The sequence below is a fragment of the Ambystoma mexicanum genome, chromosome 9 (genome assembly GCF_040938575.1).
Source record: "Ambystoma mexicanum isolate Mex_15411 chromosome 9, UKY_AmexF1_1, whole genome shotgun sequence".
Taxonomy (NCBI): Eukaryota; Metazoa; Chordata; class Amphibia; order Caudata; family Ambystomatidae; genus Ambystoma; species Ambystoma mexicanum.
The window spans coordinates 561,692,883-561,709,962 of NC_090931.1; the positions used below are offsets into that span (position 1 = coordinate 561,692,883).

Consider the following 17,080-nt stretch of genomic DNA (forward strand, 5'->3'; position numbering starts at 1 on the left):
TGATTTGTTAGCTGTGCAAATCTCCACATGGACCAAACACCTTGCGTCGCCCCGGTAAACACAATTGGCCGTGGGCCCTTTTGTGCGCTGCCCTGGGGGACCCAAGCGACAAGTTCCGGCTGTTGCATGCTGGCCTACTTCCATTTCACAAAGGTTAAGCCATTCTGATTTGCCACTGTTTTCCATCTGGCGCAATCCTCGTGCTTCTGTGAAAACAACACTGTACTGCCCCTTTGGGGGATTTGAATCTGCCTATTCAGCTGGGTACTTTTCAGGTCCGACTCAAATGCTTGTCTGGCCAATGCGCGCAATACCCTTCCATCACATGCATTACGTTCTCATAAAAGTCACACCGCCATTGTTCACGTTGCCTCCCACTTATGCTTGGTCGAATTCCACTGCAAAGCTTCCCAGATATTGAATAACACTCATTGCCATCGTAATATGGCCACTCTGTTTACTGAGGCCAGCCTTGGCTGGGCCATGGGAGCCCCTTGTCTCTGTCATCCACACTGACGAATTTTATTGGCTGCTGGTCTTCAATATGTAAATTTACAAAGTACAGGCATTTTTGTCATCTTTTGCCAACGCTATGGATAGGAAATGTTTTCTATGGTGTTGCGGGAAAGGTTTTCCTATGCAGAAATGGAGGGGCTTTTTGTTGCATTTGGGACGATAGACGCTTTCCCACCCTAAGTGAGATGGGTGGCAGCTTCTTCCACCTGCCTGGGCTGCCCTTTGTGCTATTAAGACTATACTTTCAGGAATCATTTCTATAGTTCTTAACTGAGGAAATGTGTTCGAAAGTGTCTGGTCTTCGCTAACCACGAGGAAGAGTTGAAGTGTTCTCTTCTGAGCGTGAAGCAAGTGGACAGTGTTGCATTTATGCAGCTGCTGTCTGCTATTGATGACCGTTCCTCTCTCCCTTTCAGGAGGGTTGGAGGAAGGGAACACAAACTGAGTGGTTAGCTGCTTATTATTCTGGTGAAAAATAGAGACAGCTCCCCTGTTCTTAGGGTTGCTTGGTGTCTGTGCTGTCGATTATGTGGGTTCTGATTTGTTAGCTGTGCAAATCTCCACATGGACCAAACACCTTGCGTCGCCCCGGTAAACACAATTGCCGTGGGCCCTTTTGTGCGCTGCCCTGGGGGACCCAAGCGACAAGTTCCGGCTGTTGCATGCTGGCCTACTTCCATTTCACAAAGGTTAAACCATTCTGATTTGCCACTGTTTTCCATCTGGCGCAATCCTCGTGCTTCTGTGAAAACAACACTGTACTGCCTTTGAATCTGCCTATTCAGCTGGGTACTTTTCAGGTCCGACTCAAATGCTTGTCTGGCCAATGCGCGCAATACCCTTCCATCACATGCATTACGTTCTCATAAAAGTCACACCGCCATTGTTCACGTTGCCTCCCACTTATGCTTGCTCGAATTCCACTGCAAAGCTTCCCAGATATTGAATAACACTCATTGCCATCGTAATATGGCCACTCTGTTTACTGAGGCCAGCCTTGGCTGGGCCATGGGAGCCCCTTGTCTCTGTCATCCACACTGACGAATTTTATTGGCTGCTGGTCTTCAATATGTAAATTTACAAAGTACAGGCATTTTTGTCATCTTTTGCCAACGCTATGGATAGGAAATGTTTTCTATGGTGTTGCGGGAAAGGTTTTCCTATGCAGAAATGGAGGGGCTTTTTGTTGCATTTGGGACGATAGACGCTTTCCCACCCTAAGTGAGATTGGTGGCAGCTTCTTCCACCTGCCTGGGCTGCCCTTTGTGCTATTAAGACTATACTTTCAGGGATCATTTCTATAGTTCTTAACTGAGGAAATGTGTTCGAAAGTGTCTGGTCTTCGCTAACCACGAGGAAGAGTTGAAGTGTTCTCTTCTGAGCGTGAAGCAAGTGGACAGTGTTGCATTTATGCAGCTGCTGTCTGCTATTGATGACCGTTCCTCTCTCCCTTTCAGGAGGGTTGGAGGAAGGGAACACAAACTGAGTGGTTAGCTGCTTATTATTCTGGTGAAAAATAGAGACAGCTCCCCTGTTCTTAGGGTTGCTTGGTGTCTGTGCTGTCGATTATGTGGGTTCTGATTTGTTAGCTGTGCAAATCTCCACATGGACCAAACACCTTGCGTCGCCCCGGTAAACACAATTGCCGTGGGCCCTTTTGTGCGCTGCCCTGGGGGACCCAAGCGACAAGTTCCGGCTGTTGCATGCTGGCCTACTTCCATTTCACAAAGGTTAAGCCATTCTGATTTGCCACTGTTTTTCATCTGGCGCAATCCTCGTGCTTCTGTGAAAACAACACTGTACTGCCTTTGAATCTGCCTATTCAGCTGGGTACTTTTCAGGTCCGACTCAAATGCTTGTCTGGCCAATGCGCGCAATACCCTTCCATCACATGCATTACGTTCTCATAAAAGTCACACCGCCATTGTTCACGTTGCCTCCCACTTATGCTTGCTCGAATTCCACTGCAAAGCTTCCCAGATATTGAATAACACTCATTGCCATCGTAATATGGCCACTCTGTTTACTGAGGCCAGCCTTGGCTGGGCCATGGGAGCCCCTTGTCTCTGTCATCCACACTGACGAATTTTATTGGCTGCTGGTCTTCAATATGTAAATTTACAAAGTACAGGCATTTTTGTCATCTTTTGCCAACGCTATGGATAGGAAATGTTTTCTATGGTGTTGCGGGAAAGGTTTTCCTATGCAGAAATGGAGGGGCTTTTTGTTGCATTTGGGACGATAGACGCTTTCCCACCCTAAGTGAGATTGGTGGCAGCTTCTTCCACCTGCCTGGGCTGCCCTTTGTGCTATTAAGACTATACTTTCAGGGATCATTTCTATAGTTCTTAACTGAGGAAATGTGTTCGAAAGTGTCTGGTCTTCGCTAACCACGAGGAAGAGTTGAAGTGTTCTCTTCTGAGCGTGAAGCAAGTGGACAGTGTTGCATTTATGCAGCTGCTGTCTGCTATTGATGACCGTTCCTCTCTCCCTTTCAGGAGGGTTGGAGGAAGGGAACACAAACTGAGTGGTTAGCTGCTTATTATTCTGGTGAAAAATAGAGACAGCTCCCCTGTTCTTAGGGTTGCTTGGTGTCTGTGCTGTCGATTATGTGGGTTCTGATTTGTTAGCTGTGCAAATCTCCACATGGACCAAACACCTTGCGTCGCCCCGGTAAACACAATTGCCGTGGGCCCTTTTGTGCGCTGCCCTGGGGGACCCAAGCGACAAGTTCCGGCTGTTGCATGCTGGCCTACTTCCATTTCACAAAGGTTAAGCCATTCTGATTTGCCACTGTTTTTCATCTGGCGCAATCCTCGTGCTTCTGTGAAAACAACACTGTACTGCCTTTGAATCTGCCTATTCAGCTGGGTACTTTTCAGGTCCGACTCAAATGCTTGTCTGGCCAATGCGCGCAATACCCTTCCATCACATGCATTACGTTCTCATAAAAGTCACACCGCCATTGTTCACGTTGCCTCCCACTTATGCTTGCTCGAATTCCACTGCAAAGCTTCCCAGATATTGAATAACACTCATTGCCATCGTAATATGGCCACTCTGTTTACTGAGGCCAGCCTTGGCTGGGCCATGGGAGCCCCTTGTCTCTGTCATCCACACTGACGAATTTTATTGGCTGCTGGTCTTCAATATGTAAATTTACAAAGTACAGGCATTTTTGTCATCTTTTGCCAACGCTATGGATAGGAAATGTTTTCTATGGTGTTGCGGGAAAGGTTTTCCTATGCAGAAATGGAGGGGCTTTTTGTTGCCTTTGGGACGATAGACGCTTTCCCACCCTAAGTGAGATGGGTGGCAGCTTCTTCCACCTGCCTGGGCTGCCCTTTGTGCTATTAAGACTATACTTTCAGGGATCATTTCTATAGTTCTTAACTGAGGAAATGTGTTCGAAAGTGTCTGGTCTTCGCTAACCACGAGGAAGAGTTGAAGTGTTCTCTTCTGAGCGTGAAGCAAGTGGACAGTGTTGCATTTATGCAGCTGCTGTCTGCTATTGATGACCGTTCCTCTCTCCCTTTCAGGAGGGTTGGAGGAAGGGAACACAAACTGAGTGGTTAGCTGCTTATTATTCTGGTGAAAAATAGAGACAGCTCCCCTGTTCTTAGGGTTGCTTGGTGTCTGTGCTGTCGATTATGTGGGTTCTGATTTGTTAGCTGTGCAAATCTCCACATGGACCAAACACCTTGCGTCGCCCCGGTAAACACAATTGGCCGTGGGCCCTTTTGTGCGCTGCCCTGGGGGACCCAAGCGACAAGTTCCGGCTGTTGCATGCTGGCCTACTTCCATTTCACAAAGGTTAAGCCATTCTGATTTGCCACTGTTTTCCATCTGGCGCAATCCTCGTGCTTCTGTGAAAACAACACTGTACTGCCTTTGAATCTGCCTATTCAGCTGGGTACTTTTCAGGTCCGACTCAAATGCTTGTCTGGCCAATGCGCGCAATACCCTTCCATCACATGCATTACGTTCTCATAAAAGTCACACCGCCATTGTTCACGTTGCCTCCCACTTATGCTTGCTCGAATTCCACTGCAAAGCTTCCCAGATATTGAATAACACTCATTGCCATCGTAATATGGCCACTCTGTTTACTGAGGCCAGCCTTGGCTGGGCCATGGGAGCCCCTTGTCTCTGTCATCCACACTGACGAATTTTATTGGCTGCTGGTCTTCAATATGTAAATTTACAAAGTACAGGCATTTTTGTCATCTTTTGCCAACGCTATGGATAGGAAATGTTTTCTATGGTGTTGCGGGAAAGGTTTTCCTATGCAGAAATGGAGGGGCTTTTTGTTGCCTTTGGGACGATAGACGCTTTCCCACCCTAAGTGAGATGGGTGGCAGCTTCTTCCACCTGCCTGGGCTGCCCTTTGTGCTATTAAGACTATACTTTCAGGGATCATTTCTATAGTTCTTAACTGAGGAAATGTGTTCGAAAGTGTCTGGTCTTCGCTAACCACGAGGAAGCGTTGAAGTGTTCTCTTCTGAGCGTGAAGCAAGTGAACAGTGTTGCATTTATGCAGCTGCTGTCTGCTATTGATGACCGTTCCTCTCTCCCTTTCAGGAGGGTTGGAGGAAGGGAACACAAACTGAGTGGTTAGCTGCTTATTATTCTGGTGAAAAATAGAGACAGCTCCCCTGTTCTTAGGGTTGCTTGGTGTCTGTGCTGTCGATTATGTGGGTTCTGATTTGTTAGCTGTGCAAATCTCCACATGGACCAAACACCTTGCGTCGCCCCGGTAAACACAATTGGCCGTGGGCCCTTTTGTGCGCTGCCCTGGGGGACCCAAGCGACAAGTTCCGGCTGTTGCATGCTGGCCTACTTCCATTTCACAAAGGTTAAGCCATTCTGATTTGCCACTGTTTTCCATCTGGCGCAATCCTCGTGCTTCTGTGAAAACAACACTGTACTGCCCCTTTGGGGGATTTGAATCTGCCTATTCAGCTGGGTACTTTTCAGGTCCGACTCAAATGCTTGTCTGGCCAATGCGCGCAATACCCTTCCATCACATGCATTACGTTCTCATAAAAGTCACACCGCCATTGTTCACGTTGCCTCCCACTTATGCTTGCTCGAATTCCACTGCAAAGCTTCCCAGATATTGAATAACACTCATTGCCATCGTAATATGGCCACTCTGTTTACTGAGGCCAGCCTTGGCTGGGCCATGGGAGCCCCTTGTCTCTGTCATCCACACTGACGAATTTTATTGGCTGCTGGTCTTCAATATGTAAATTTACAAAGTACAGGCATTTTTGTCATCTTTTGCCAACGCTATGGATAGGAAATGTTTTCTATGGTGTTGCGGGAAAGGTTTTCCTATGCAGAAATGGAGGGGCTTTTTGTTGCCTTTGGGACGATAGACGCTTTCCCACCCTAAGTGAGATGGGTGGCAGCTTCTTCCACCTGCCTGGGCTGCCCTTTGTGCTATTAAGACTATACTTTCAGGGATCATTTCTATAGTTCTTAACTGAGGAAATGTGTTCGAAAGTGTCTGGTCTTCGCTAACCACGAGGAAGAGTTGAAGTGTTCTCTTCTGAGCGTGAAGCAAGTGGACAGTGTTGCATTTATGCAGCTGCTGTCTGCTATTGATGACCGTTCCTCTCTCCCTTTCAGGAGGGTTGGAGGAAGGGAACACAAACTGAGTGGTTAGCTGCTTATTATTCTGGTGAAAAATAGAGACAGCTCCCCTGTTCTTAGGGTTGCTTGGTGTCTGTGCTGTCGATTATGTGGGTTCTGATTTGTTAGCTGTGCAAATCTCCACATGGACCAAACACCTTGCGTCTCCCCGGTAAACACAATTGGCCGTGGGCCCTTTTGTGCGCTGCCCTGGGGGACCCAAGCGACAAGTTCCGGCTGTTGCATGCTGGCCTACTTCCATTTCACAAAGGTTAAGCCATTCTGATTTGCCACTGTTTTCCATCTGGCGCAATCCTCGTGCTTCTGTGAAAACAACACTGTACTGCCCCTTTGGGGGATTTGAATCTGCCTATTCAGCTGGGTACTTTTCAGGTCCGACTCAAATGCTTGTCTGGCCAATGCGCGCAATACCCTTCCATCACATGCATTACGTTCTCATAAAAGTCACACCGCCATTGTTCACGTTGCCTCCCACTTATGCTTGCTCGAATTCCACTGCAAAGCTTCCCAGATATTGAATAACACTCATTGCCATCGTAATATGGCCACTCTGTTTACTGAGGCCAGCCTTGGCTGGGCCATGGGAGCCCCTTGTCTCTGTCATCCACACTGACGAATTGTATTGGCTGCTGGTCTTCAATATGTAAATTTACAAAGTACAGGCATTTTTGTCATCTTTTGCCAACGCTATGGATAGGAAATGTTTTCTATGGTGTTGCGGGAAAGGTTTTCCTATGCAGAAATGGAGGGGCTTTTTGTTGCATTTGGGACGATAGACGCTTTCCCACCCTAAGTGAGATGGGTGGCAGCTTCTTCCACCTGCCTGGGCTGCCTTTTGTGCTATTAAGACTATACTTTCAGGGATCATTTCTATAGTTCTTAACTGAGGAAATGTGTTCGAAAGTGTCTGGTCTTCGCTAACCACGAGGAAGAGTTGAAGTGTTCTCTTCTGAGCGTGAAGCAAGTGGACAGTGTTGCATTTATGCAGCTGCTGTCTGCTATTGATGACCGTTCCTCTCTCCCTTTCAGGAGGGTTGGAGGAAGGGAACACAAACTGAGTGGTTAGCTGCTTATTATTCTGGTGAAAAATAGAGACAGCTCCCCTGTTCTTAGGGTTGCTTGGTGTCTGTGCTGTCGATTATGTGGGTTCTGATTTGTTAGCTGTGCAAATCTCCACATGGACCAAACACCTTGCGTCGCCCCGGTAAACACAATTGGCCATGGGCCCTTTTGTGCGCTGCCCTGGGGGACCCAAGCGACAAGTTCCGGCTGTTGCATGCTGGCCTACTTCCATTTCACAAAGGTTAAGCCATTCTGATTTGCCACTGTTTTCCATCTGGCGCAATCCTCGTGCTTCTGTGAAAACAACACTGTACTGCCTTTGAATCTGCCTATTCAGCTGGGTACTTTTCAGGTCCGACTCAAATGCTTGTCTGGCCAATGCGCGCAATACCCTTCCATCACATGCATTACGTTCTCATAAAAGTCACACCGCCATTGTTCACGTTGCCTCCCACTTATGCTTGCTCGAATTCCACTGCAAAGCTTCCCAGATATTGAATAACACTCATTGCCATCGTAATATGGCCACTCTGTTTACTGAGGCCAGCCTTGGCTGGGCCATGGGAGCCCCTTGTCTCTGTCATCCACACTGACGAATTTTATTGGCTGCTGGTCTTCAATATGTAAATTTACAAAGTACAGGCATTTTTGTCATCTTTTGCCAACGCTATGGATAGGAAATGTTTTCTATGGTGTTGCGGGAAAGGTTTTCCTATGCAGAAATGGAGGGGCTTTTTGTTGCATTTGGGACGATAGACGCTTTCCCACCCTAAGTGAGATGGGTGGCAGCTTCTTCCACCTGCCTGGGCTGCCCTTTGTGCTATTAAGACTATACTTTCAGGGATCATTTCTATAGTTCTTAACTGAGGAAATGTGTTCGAAAGTGTCTGGTCTTCGCTAACCACGAGGAAGAGTTGAAGTGTTCTCTTCTGAGCGTGAAGCAAGTGGACAGTGTTGCATTTATGCAGCTGCTGTCTGCTATTGATGACCGTTCCTCTCTCCCTTTCAGGAGGGTTGGAGGAAGGGAACACAAACTGAGTGGTTAGCTGCTTATTATTCTGGTGAAAAATAGAGACAGCTCCCCTGTTCTTAGGGTTGCTTGGTGTCTGTGCTGTCGATTATGTGGGTTCTGATTTGTTAGCTGTGCAAATCTCCACATGGACCAAACACCTTGCGTCGCCCCGGTAAACACAATTGGCCGTGGGCCCTTTTGTGCGCTGCCCTGGGGGACCCAAGCGACAAGTTCCGGCTGTTGCATGCTGGCCTACTTCCATTTCACAAAGGTTAAGCCATTCTGATTTGCCACTGTTTTCCATCTGGCGCAATCCTCGTGCTTCTGTGAAAACAACACTGTACTGCCCCTTTGGGGGATTTGAATCTGCCTATTCAGCTGGGTACTTTTCAGGTCCGACTCAAATGCTTGTCTGGCCAATGCGCGCAATACCCTTCCATCACATGCATTACGTTCTCATAAAAGTCACACCGCCATTGTTCACGTTGCCTCCCACTTATGCTTGCTTGAATTCCACTGCAAAGCTTCCCAGATATTGAATAACACTCATTGCCATCGTAATATGGCCACTCTGTTTACTGAGGCCAGCCTTGGCTGGGCCATGGGAGCCCCTTGTCTCTGTCATCCACACTGACGAATTTTATTGGCTGCTGGTCTTCAATATGTAAATTTACAAAGTACAGGCATTTTTGTCATCTTTTGCCAACGCTATGGATAGGAAATGTTTTCTATGGTGTTGCGGGAAAGGTTTTCCTATGCAGAAATGGAGGGGCTTTTTGTTGCCTTTGGGACGATAGACGCTTTCCCACCCTAAGTGAGATGGGTGGCAGCTTCTTCCACCTGCCTGGGCTGCCCTTTGTGCTATTAAGACTATACTTTCAGGGATCATTTCTATAGTTCTTAACTGAGGAAATGTGTTCGAAAGTGTCTGGTCTTCGCTAACCACAGGAAGAGTTGAAGTGTTCTCTTCTGAGCGTGAAGCAAGTGGACAGTGTTGCATTTATGCAGCTGCTGTCTGCTATTGATGACCGTTCCTCTCTCCCTTTCAGGAGGGTTGGAGGAAGGGAACACAAACTGAGTGGTTAGCTGCTTATTATTCTGGTGAAAAATAGAGACAGCTCCCCTGTTCTTAGGGTTGCTTGGTGTCTGTGCTGTCGATTATGTGGGTTCTGATTTGTTAGCTGTGCAAATCTCCACATGGACCAAACACCTTGCGTCGCCCCGGTAAACACAATTGCCGTGGGCCCTTTTGTGCGCTGCCCTGGGGGACCCAAGCGACAAGTTCCGGCTGTTGCATGCTGGCCTACTTCCATTTCACAAAGGTTAAGCCATTCTGATTTGCCACTGTTTTTCAACTGGCGCAATCCTCGTGCTTCTGTGAAAACAACACTGTACTGCCTTTGAATCTGCCTATTCAGCTGGGTACTTTTCAGGTCCGACTCAAATGCTTGTCTGGCCAATGCGCGCAATACCCTTCCATCACATGCATTACGTTCTCATAAAAGTCACACCGCCCTTGTTCACGTTGCCTCCCACTTATGCTTGCTCGAATTCCACTGCAAAGCTTCCCAGATATTGAATAACACTCATTGCCATCGTAATATGGCCACTCTGTTTACTGAGGCCAGCCTTGGCTGGGCCATGGGAGCCCCTTGTCTCTGTCATCCACACTGACGAATTTTATTGGCTGCTGGTCTTCAATATGTAAATTTACAAAGTACAGGCATTTTTGTCATCTTTTGCCAACGCTATGGATAGGAAATGTTTTCTATGGTGTTGCGGGAAAGGTTTTCCTATGCAGAAATGGAGGGGCTTTTTGTTGCCTTTGGGACGATAGACGCTTTCCCACCCTAAGTGAGATGGGTGGCAGCTTCTTCCACCTGCCTGGGCTGCCCTTTGTGCTATTAAGACTATACTTTCAGGGATCATTTCTATAGTTCTTAACTGAGGAAATGTGTTCGAAAGTGTCTGGTCTTCGCTAACCACGAGGAAGAGTTGAAGTGTTCTCTTCTGAGCGTGAAGCAAGTGGACAGTGTTGCATTTATGCAGCTGCTGTCTGCTATTGATGACCGTTCCTCTCTCCCTTTCAGGAGGGTTGGAGGAAGGGAACACAAACTGAGTGGTTAGCTGCTTATTATTCTGGTGAAAAATAGAGACAGCTCCCCTGTTCTTAGGGTTGCTTGGTGTCTGTGCTGTCGATTATGTGGGTTCTGATTTGTTAGCTGTGCAAATCTCCACATGGACCAAACACCTTGCGTCGCCCCGGTAAACACAATTGGCCGTGGGCCCTTTTGTGCGCTGCCCTGGGGGACCCAAGCGACAAGTTCCGGCTGTTGCATGCTGGCCTACTTCCATTTCACAAAGGTTAAGCCATTCTGATTTGCCACTGTTTTCCATCTGGCGCAATCCTCGTGCTTCTGTGAAAACAACACTGTACTGCCCTTTTGGGGGATTTGAATCTGCCTATTCAGCTGGGTACTTTTCAGGTCCGACTCAAATGCTTGTCTGGCCAATGCGCGCAATACCCTTCCATCACATGCATTACGTTCTCATAAAAGTCACACCGCCATTGTTCACGTTGCCTCCCACTTATGCTTGCTCGAATTCCACTGCAAAGCTTCCCAGATATTGAATAACACTCATTGCCATCGTAATATGGCCACTCTGTTTACTGAGGCCAGCCTTGGCTGGGCCATGGGAGCCCCTTGTCTCTGTCATCCACACTGACGAATTTTATTGGCTGCTGGTCTTCAATATGTAAATTTACAAAGTACAGGCATTTTTGTCATCTTTTGCCAACGCTATGGATAGGAAATGTTTTCTATGGTGTTGCGGGAAAGGTTTTCCTATGCAGAAATGGAGGGGCTTTTTGTTGCCTTTGGGACGATAGACGCTTTCCCACCCTAAGTGAGATGGGTGGCAGCTTCTTCCACCTGCCTGGGCTGCCCTTTGTGCTATTAAGACTATACTTTCAGGGATCATTTCTATAGTTCTTAACTGAGGAAATGTGTTCGAAAGTGTCTGGTCTTCGCTAACCACGAGGAAGAGTTGAAGTGTTCTCTTCTGAGCGTGAAGCAAGTGAACAGTGTTGCATTTATGCAGCTGCTGTCTGCTATTGATGACCGTTCCTCTCTCCCTTTCAGGAGGGTTGGAGGAAGGGAACACAAACTGAGTGGTTAGCTGCTTATTATTCTGGTGAAAAATAGAGACAGCTCCCCTGTTCTTAGGGTTGCTTGGTGTCTGTGCTGTCGATTATGTGGGTTCTGATTTGTTAGCTGTGCAAATCTCCACATGGACCAAACACCTTGCGTCGCCCCGGTAAACACAATTGGCCGTGGGCCCTTTTGTGCGCTGCCCTGGGGGACCCAAGCGACAAGTTCCGGCTGTTGCATGCTGGCCTACTTCCATTTCACAAAGGTTAAGCCATTCTGATTTGCCACTGTTTTCCATCTGGCGCAATCCTCGTGCTTCTGTGAAAACAACACTGTACTGCCCCTTTGGGGGATTTGAATCTGCCTATTCAGCTGGGTACTTTTCAGGTCCGACTCAAATGCTTGTCTGGCCAATGCGCGCAATACCCTTCCATCACATGCATTACGTTCTCATAAAAGTCACACCGCCATTGTTCACGTTGCCTCCCACTTATGCTTGCTCGAATTCCACTGCAAAGCTTCCCAGATATTGAATAACACTCATTGCCATCGTAATATGGCCACTCTGTTTACTGAGGCCAGCCTTGGCTGGGCCATGGGAGCCCCTTGTCTCTGTCATCCACACTGACGAATTTTATTGGCTGCTGGTCTTCAATATGTAAATTTACAAAGTACAGGCATTTTTGTCATCTTTTGCCAACGCTATGGATAGGAAATGTTTTCTATGGTGTTGCGGGAAAGGTTTTCCTATGCAGAAATGGAGGGGCTTTTTGTTGCATTTGGGACGATAGACGCTTTCCCACCCTAAGTGAGATGGGTGGCAGCTTCTTCCACCTGCCTGGGCTGCCCTTTGTGCTATTAAGACTATACTTTCAGGGATCATTTCTATAGTTCTTAACTGAGGAAATGTGTTCGAAAGTGTCTGGTCTTCACTAACCACGAGGAAGAGTTGAAGTGTTCTCTTCTGAGCGTGAAGCAAGTGGACAGTGTTGCATTTATGCAGCTGCTGTCTGCTATTGATGACCGTTCCTCTCTCCCTTTCAGGAGGGTTGGAGGAAGGGAACACAAACTGAGTGGTTAGCTGCTTATTATTCTGGTGAAAAATAGAGACAGCTCCCCTGTTCTTAGGGTTGCTTGGTGTCTGTGCTGTCGATTATGTGGGTTCTGATTTGTTAGCTGTGCAAATCTCCACATGGACCAAACACCTTGCGTCGCCCTGGTAAACACAATTGCCGTGGGCCCTTTTGTGCGCTGCCCTGGGGGACCCAAGCGACAAGTTCCGGCTGTTGCATGCTGGCCTACTTCCATTTCACAAAGGTTAAGCCATTCTGATTTGCCACTGTTTTTCATCTGGCGCAATCCTCGTGCTTCTGTGAAAACAACACTGTACTGCCTTTGAATCTGCCTATTCAGCTGGGTACTTTTCAGGTCCGACTCAAATGCTTGTCTGGCCAATGCGCGCAATACCCTTCCATCACATGCATTACGTTCTCATAAAAGTCACACCGCCATTGTTCACGTTGCCTCCCACTTATGCTTGCTCGAATTCCACTGCAAAGCTTCCCAGATATTGAATAACACTCATTGCCATCGTAATATGGCCACTCTGTTTACTGAGGCCAGCCTTGGCTGGGCCATGGGAGCCCCTTGTCTCTGTCATCCACACTGACGAATTTTATTGGCTGCTGGTCTTCAATATGTAAATTTACAAAGTACAGGCATTTTTGTCATCTTTTGCCAACGCTATGGATAGGAAATGTTTTCTATGGTGTTGCGGGAAAGGTTTTCCTATGCAGAAATAGAGGGGCTTTTTGTTGCCTTTGGGACGATAGACGCTTTCACACCCTAAGTGAGATGGGTGGCAGCTTCTTCCACCTGCCTGGGCTGCCCTTTGTGCTATTAAGACTATACTTTCAGGGATCATTTCTATAGTTCTTAACTGAGGAAATGTGTTCGAAAGTGTCTGGTCTTTGCTAACCACGAGGAAGAGTTGAAGTGTTCTCTTCTGAGCGTGAAGCAAGTGGACAGTGTTGCATTTATGCAGCTGCTGTCTGCTATTGATGACCGTTCCTCTCTCCCTTTCAGGAGGGTTGGAGGAAGGGAACACAAACTGAGTGGTTAGCTGCTTATTATTCTGGTGAAAAATAGAGACAGCTCCCCTGTTCTTAGGGTTGCTTGGTGTCTGTGCTGTCGATTATGTGGGTTCTGATTTGTTAGCTGTGCAAATCTCCACATGGACCAAACACCTTGCGTCGCCCCGGTAAACACAATTGGCCGTGGGCCCTTTTGTGCGCTGCCCTGGGGGACCCAAGCGACAAGTTCCGGCTGTTGCATGCTGGCCTACTTCCATTTCACAAAGGTTAAGCCATTCTGATTTGCCACTGTTTTCCATCTGGCGCAATCCTCGTGCTTCTGTGAAAACAACACTGTACTGCCCTTTTGGGGGATTTGAATCTGCCTATTCAGCTGGGTACTTTTCAGGTCCGACTCAAATGCTTGTCTGGCCAATGCGCGCAATACCCTTCCATCACATGCATTACGTTCTCATAAAAGTCACACCGCCATTGTTCACGTTGCCTCCCACTTATGCTTGCTTGAATTCCACTGCAAAGCTTCCCAGATATTGAATAACACTCATTGCCATCGTAATATGGCCACTCTGTTTACTGAGGCCAGCCTTGGCTGGGCCATGGGAGCCCCTTGTCTCTGTCATCCACACTGACGAATTTTATTGGCTGCTGGTCTTCAATATGTAAATTTACAAAGTACAGGCATTTTTGTCATCTTTTGCCAACGCTATGGATAGGAAATGTTTTCTATGGTGTTGCGGGAAAGGTTTTCCTATGCAGAAATGGAGGGGCTTTTTGTTGCCTTTGGGACGATAGACGCTTTCCCACCCTAAGTGAGATGGGTGGCAGCTTCTTCCACCTGCCTGGGCTGCCCTTTGTGCTATTAAGACTATACTTTCAGGGATCATTTCTATAGTTCTTAACTGAGGAAATGTGTTCGAAAGTGTCTGGTCTTCGCTAACCACGAGGAAGAGTTGAAGTGTTCTCTTCTGAGCGTGAAGCAAGTGAACAGTGTTGCATTTATGCAGCTGCTGTCTGCTATTGATGACCGTTCCTCTCTCCCTTTCAGGAGGGTTGGAGGAAGGGAACACAAACTGAGTGGTTAGCTGCTTATTATTCTGGTGAAAAATAGAGACAGCTCCCCTGTTCTTAGGGTTGCTTGGTGTCTGTGCTGTCGATTATGTGGGTTCTGATTTGTTAGCTGTGCAAATCTCCACATGGACCAAACACCTTGCGTCGCCCCGGTAAACACAATTGGCCGTGGGCCCTTTTGTGCGCTGCCCTGGGGGACCCAAGCGACAAGTTCCGGCTGTTGCATGCTGGCCTACTTCCATTTCACAAAGGTTAAGCCATTCTGATTTGCCACTGTTTTCCATCTGGCGCAATCCTCGTGCTTCTGTGAAAACAACACTGTACTGCCCCTTTGGGGGATTTGAATCTGCCTATTCAGCTGGGTACTTTTCAGGTCCGACTCAAATGCTTGTCTGGCCAATGCGCGCAATACCCTTCCATCACATGCATTACGTTCTCATAAAAGTCACACCGCCATTGTTCACGTTGCCTCCCACTTATGCTTGCTCGAATTCCACTGCAAAGCTTCCCAGATATTGAATAACACTCATTGCCATCGTAATATGGCCACTCTGTTTACTGAGGCCAGCCTTGGCTGGGCCATGGGAGCCCCTTGTCTCTGTCATCCACACTGACGAATTTTATTGGCTGCTGGTCTTCAATATGTAAATTTACAAAGTACAGGCATTTTTGTCATCTTTTGCCAACGCTATGGATAGGAAATGTTTTCTATGGTGTTGCGGGAAAGGTTTTCCTATGCAGAAATGGAGGGGCTTTTTGTTGCATTTGGGACGATAGACGCTTTCCCACCCTAAGTGAGATGGGTGGCAGCTTCTTCCACCTGCCTGGGCTGCCCTTTGTGCTATTAAGACTATACTTTCAGGGATCATTTCTATAGTTCTTAACTGAGGAAATGTGTTCGAAAGTGTCTGGTCTTCGCTAACCACGAGGAAGAGTTGAAGTGTTCTCTTCTGAGCGTGAAGCAAGTGGACAGTGTTGCATTTATGCAGCTGCTGTCTGCTATTGATGACCGTTCCTCTCTCCCTTTCAGGAGGGTTGGAGGAAGGGAACACAAACTGAGTGGTTAGCTGCTTATTATTCTGGTGAAAAATAGAGACAGCTCCCCTGTTCTTAGGGTTGCTTGGTGTCTGTGCTGTCGATTATGTGGGTTCTGATTTGTTAGCTGTGCAAATCTCCACATGGACCAAACACCTTGCGTCGCCCCGGTAAACACAATTGCCGTGGGCCCTTTTGTGCGCTGCCCTGGGGGACCCAAGCGACAAGTTCCGGCTGTTGCATGCTGGCCTACTTCCATTTCACAAAGGTTAAGCCATTCTGATTTGCCACTGTTTTTCATCTGGCGCAATCCTCGTGCTTCTGTGAAAACAACACTGTACTGCCTTTGAATCTGCCTATTCAGCTGGGTACTTTTCAGGTCCGACTCAAATGCTTGTCTGGCCAATGCGCGCAATACCCTTCCATCACATGCATTACGTTCTCATAAAAGTCACACCGCCATTGTTCACGTTGCCTCCCACTTATGCTTGCTCGAATTCCACTGCAAAGCTTCCCAGATATTGAATAACACTCATTGCCATCGTAATATGGCCACTCTGTTTACTGAGGCCAGCCTTGGCTGGGCCATGGGAGCCCCTTGTCTCTGTCATCCACACTGACGAATTTTATTGGCTGCTGGTCTTCAATATGTAAATTTACAAAGTACAGGCATTTTTGTCATCTTTTGCCAACGCTATGGATAGGAAATGTTTTCTATGGTGTTGCGGGAAAGGTTTTCCTATGCAGAAATGGAGGGGCTTTTTGTTGCCTTTGGGACGATAGACGCTTTCCCACCCTAAGTGAGATGGGTGGCAGCTTCTTCCACCTGCCTGGGCTGCCCTTTGTGCTATTAAGACTATACTTTCAGGGATCATTTCTATAGTTCTTAACTGAGGAAATGTGTTCGAAAGTGTCTGGTCTTCGCTAACCACGAGGAAGAGTTGAAGTGTTCTCTTCTGAGCGTGAAGCAAGTGGACAGTGTTGCATTTATGCAGCTGCTGTCTGCTATTGATGACCGTTCCTCTCTCCCTTTCAGGAGGGTTGGAGGAAGGGAACACAAACTGAGTGGTTAGCTGCTTATTATTCTGGTGAAAAATAGAGACAGCTCCCCTGTACTTAGGGTTGCTTGGTGTCTGTGCTGTCGATTATGTGGGTTCTGATTTGTTAGCTGTGCAAATCTCCACATGGACCAAACACCTTGCGTCGCCCCGGTAAACACAATTGGCCGTGGGCCCTTTTGTGCGCTGCCCTGGGGGACCCAAGCGACAAGTTCCGGCTGTTGCATGCTGGCCTACTTCCATTTCACAAAGGTTAAGCCATTCTGATTTGCCACTGTTTTCCATCTGGCGCAATCCTCGTGCTTCTGTGAAAACAACACTGTACTGCCTTTGAATCTGCCTATTCAGCTGGGTACTTTTCAGGTCCGACTCAAATGCTTGTCTGGCCAATGCGCGCAATACCCTTCCATCACATGCATTACGTTC

At 47.6% G+C, this 17,080-nt stretch overlaps 16 non-coding genes across 16 annotated transcripts; all 16 read left to right on the forward strand.

The window, feature by feature from the left end:
* Positions 1 to 748: 748 nt before the first annotated feature.
* Positions 749 to 966, forward strand: LOC138490756 (small nucleolar RNA U3). Its single transcript, XR_011275660.1, has one exon. It is a non-coding gene; the product is annotated as a small nucleolar RNA U3 (small nucleolar RNA).
* Positions 967 to 1,789: 823 nt separating this feature from the next.
* Positions 1,790 to 2,007, forward strand: LOC138491074 (small nucleolar RNA U3). Its single transcript, XR_011275946.1, has one exon. It is a non-coding gene; the product is annotated as a small nucleolar RNA U3 (small nucleolar RNA).
* An 823-nt stretch (positions 2,008 to 2,830) lies between these two features.
* LOC138491075 (small nucleolar RNA U3) lies at positions 2,831 to 3,048 on the forward strand. The gene has a single exon (XR_011275947.1). It is a non-coding gene; the product is annotated as a small nucleolar RNA U3 (small nucleolar RNA).
* An 823-nt stretch (positions 3,049 to 3,871) lies between these two features.
* LOC138491077 (small nucleolar RNA U3) lies at positions 3,872 to 4,089 on the forward strand. The gene has a single exon (XR_011275948.1). It is a non-coding gene; the product is annotated as a small nucleolar RNA U3 (small nucleolar RNA).
* An 824-nt stretch (positions 4,090 to 4,913) lies between these two features.
* On the forward strand, positions 4,914 to 5,131 carry LOC138490294 (small nucleolar RNA U3). The gene has a single exon (XR_011275337.1). It is a non-coding gene; the product is annotated as a small nucleolar RNA U3 (small nucleolar RNA).
* An 835-nt stretch (positions 5,132 to 5,966) lies between these two features.
* LOC138491078 (small nucleolar RNA U3) lies at positions 5,967 to 6,184 on the forward strand. The gene has a single exon (XR_011275949.1). It is a non-coding gene; the product is annotated as a small nucleolar RNA U3 (small nucleolar RNA).
* An 835-nt stretch (positions 6,185 to 7,019) lies between these two features.
* LOC138491080 (small nucleolar RNA U3) lies at positions 7,020 to 7,237 on the forward strand. The gene has a single exon (XR_011275951.1). It is a non-coding gene; the product is annotated as a small nucleolar RNA U3 (small nucleolar RNA).
* Positions 7,238 to 8,061: 824 nt separating this feature from the next.
* LOC138491081 (small nucleolar RNA U3) lies at positions 8,062 to 8,279 on the forward strand. Its single transcript, XR_011275952.1, has one exon. It is a non-coding gene; the product is annotated as a small nucleolar RNA U3 (small nucleolar RNA).
* An 835-nt stretch (positions 8,280 to 9,114) lies between these two features.
* LOC138490439 (small nucleolar RNA U3) lies at positions 9,115 to 9,331 on the forward strand. Its single transcript, XR_011275466.1, has one exon. It is a non-coding gene; the product is annotated as a small nucleolar RNA U3 (small nucleolar RNA).
* An 823-nt stretch (positions 9,332 to 10,154) lies between these two features.
* Positions 10,155 to 10,372, forward strand: LOC138491082 (small nucleolar RNA U3). The gene has a single exon (XR_011275953.1). It is a non-coding gene; the product is annotated as a small nucleolar RNA U3 (small nucleolar RNA).
* Positions 10,373 to 11,207: 835 nt separating this feature from the next.
* LOC138490698 (small nucleolar RNA U3) lies at positions 11,208 to 11,425 on the forward strand. The gene has a single exon (XR_011275615.1). It is a non-coding gene; the product is annotated as a small nucleolar RNA U3 (small nucleolar RNA).
* Positions 11,426 to 12,260: 835 nt separating this feature from the next.
* On the forward strand, positions 12,261 to 12,478 carry LOC138490786 (small nucleolar RNA U3). The gene has a single exon (XR_011275686.1). It is a non-coding gene; the product is annotated as a small nucleolar RNA U3 (small nucleolar RNA).
* Positions 12,479 to 13,301: 823 nt separating this feature from the next.
* LOC138490242 (small nucleolar RNA U3) lies at positions 13,302 to 13,519 on the forward strand. The gene has a single exon (XR_011275290.1). It is a non-coding gene; the product is annotated as a small nucleolar RNA U3 (small nucleolar RNA).
* An 835-nt stretch (positions 13,520 to 14,354) lies between these two features.
* Positions 14,355 to 14,572, forward strand: LOC138490699 (small nucleolar RNA U3). Its single transcript, XR_011275616.1, has one exon. It is a non-coding gene; the product is annotated as a small nucleolar RNA U3 (small nucleolar RNA).
* Positions 14,573 to 15,407: 835 nt separating this feature from the next.
* LOC138491083 (small nucleolar RNA U3) lies at positions 15,408 to 15,625 on the forward strand. The gene has a single exon (XR_011275954.1). It is a non-coding gene; the product is annotated as a small nucleolar RNA U3 (small nucleolar RNA).
* Positions 15,626 to 16,448: 823 nt separating this feature from the next.
* On the forward strand, positions 16,449 to 16,666 carry LOC138491084 (small nucleolar RNA U3). Its single transcript, XR_011275955.1, has one exon. It is a non-coding gene; the product is annotated as a small nucleolar RNA U3 (small nucleolar RNA).
* The last annotated feature ends 414 nt before the right edge of the window (positions 16,667 to 17,080 follow it).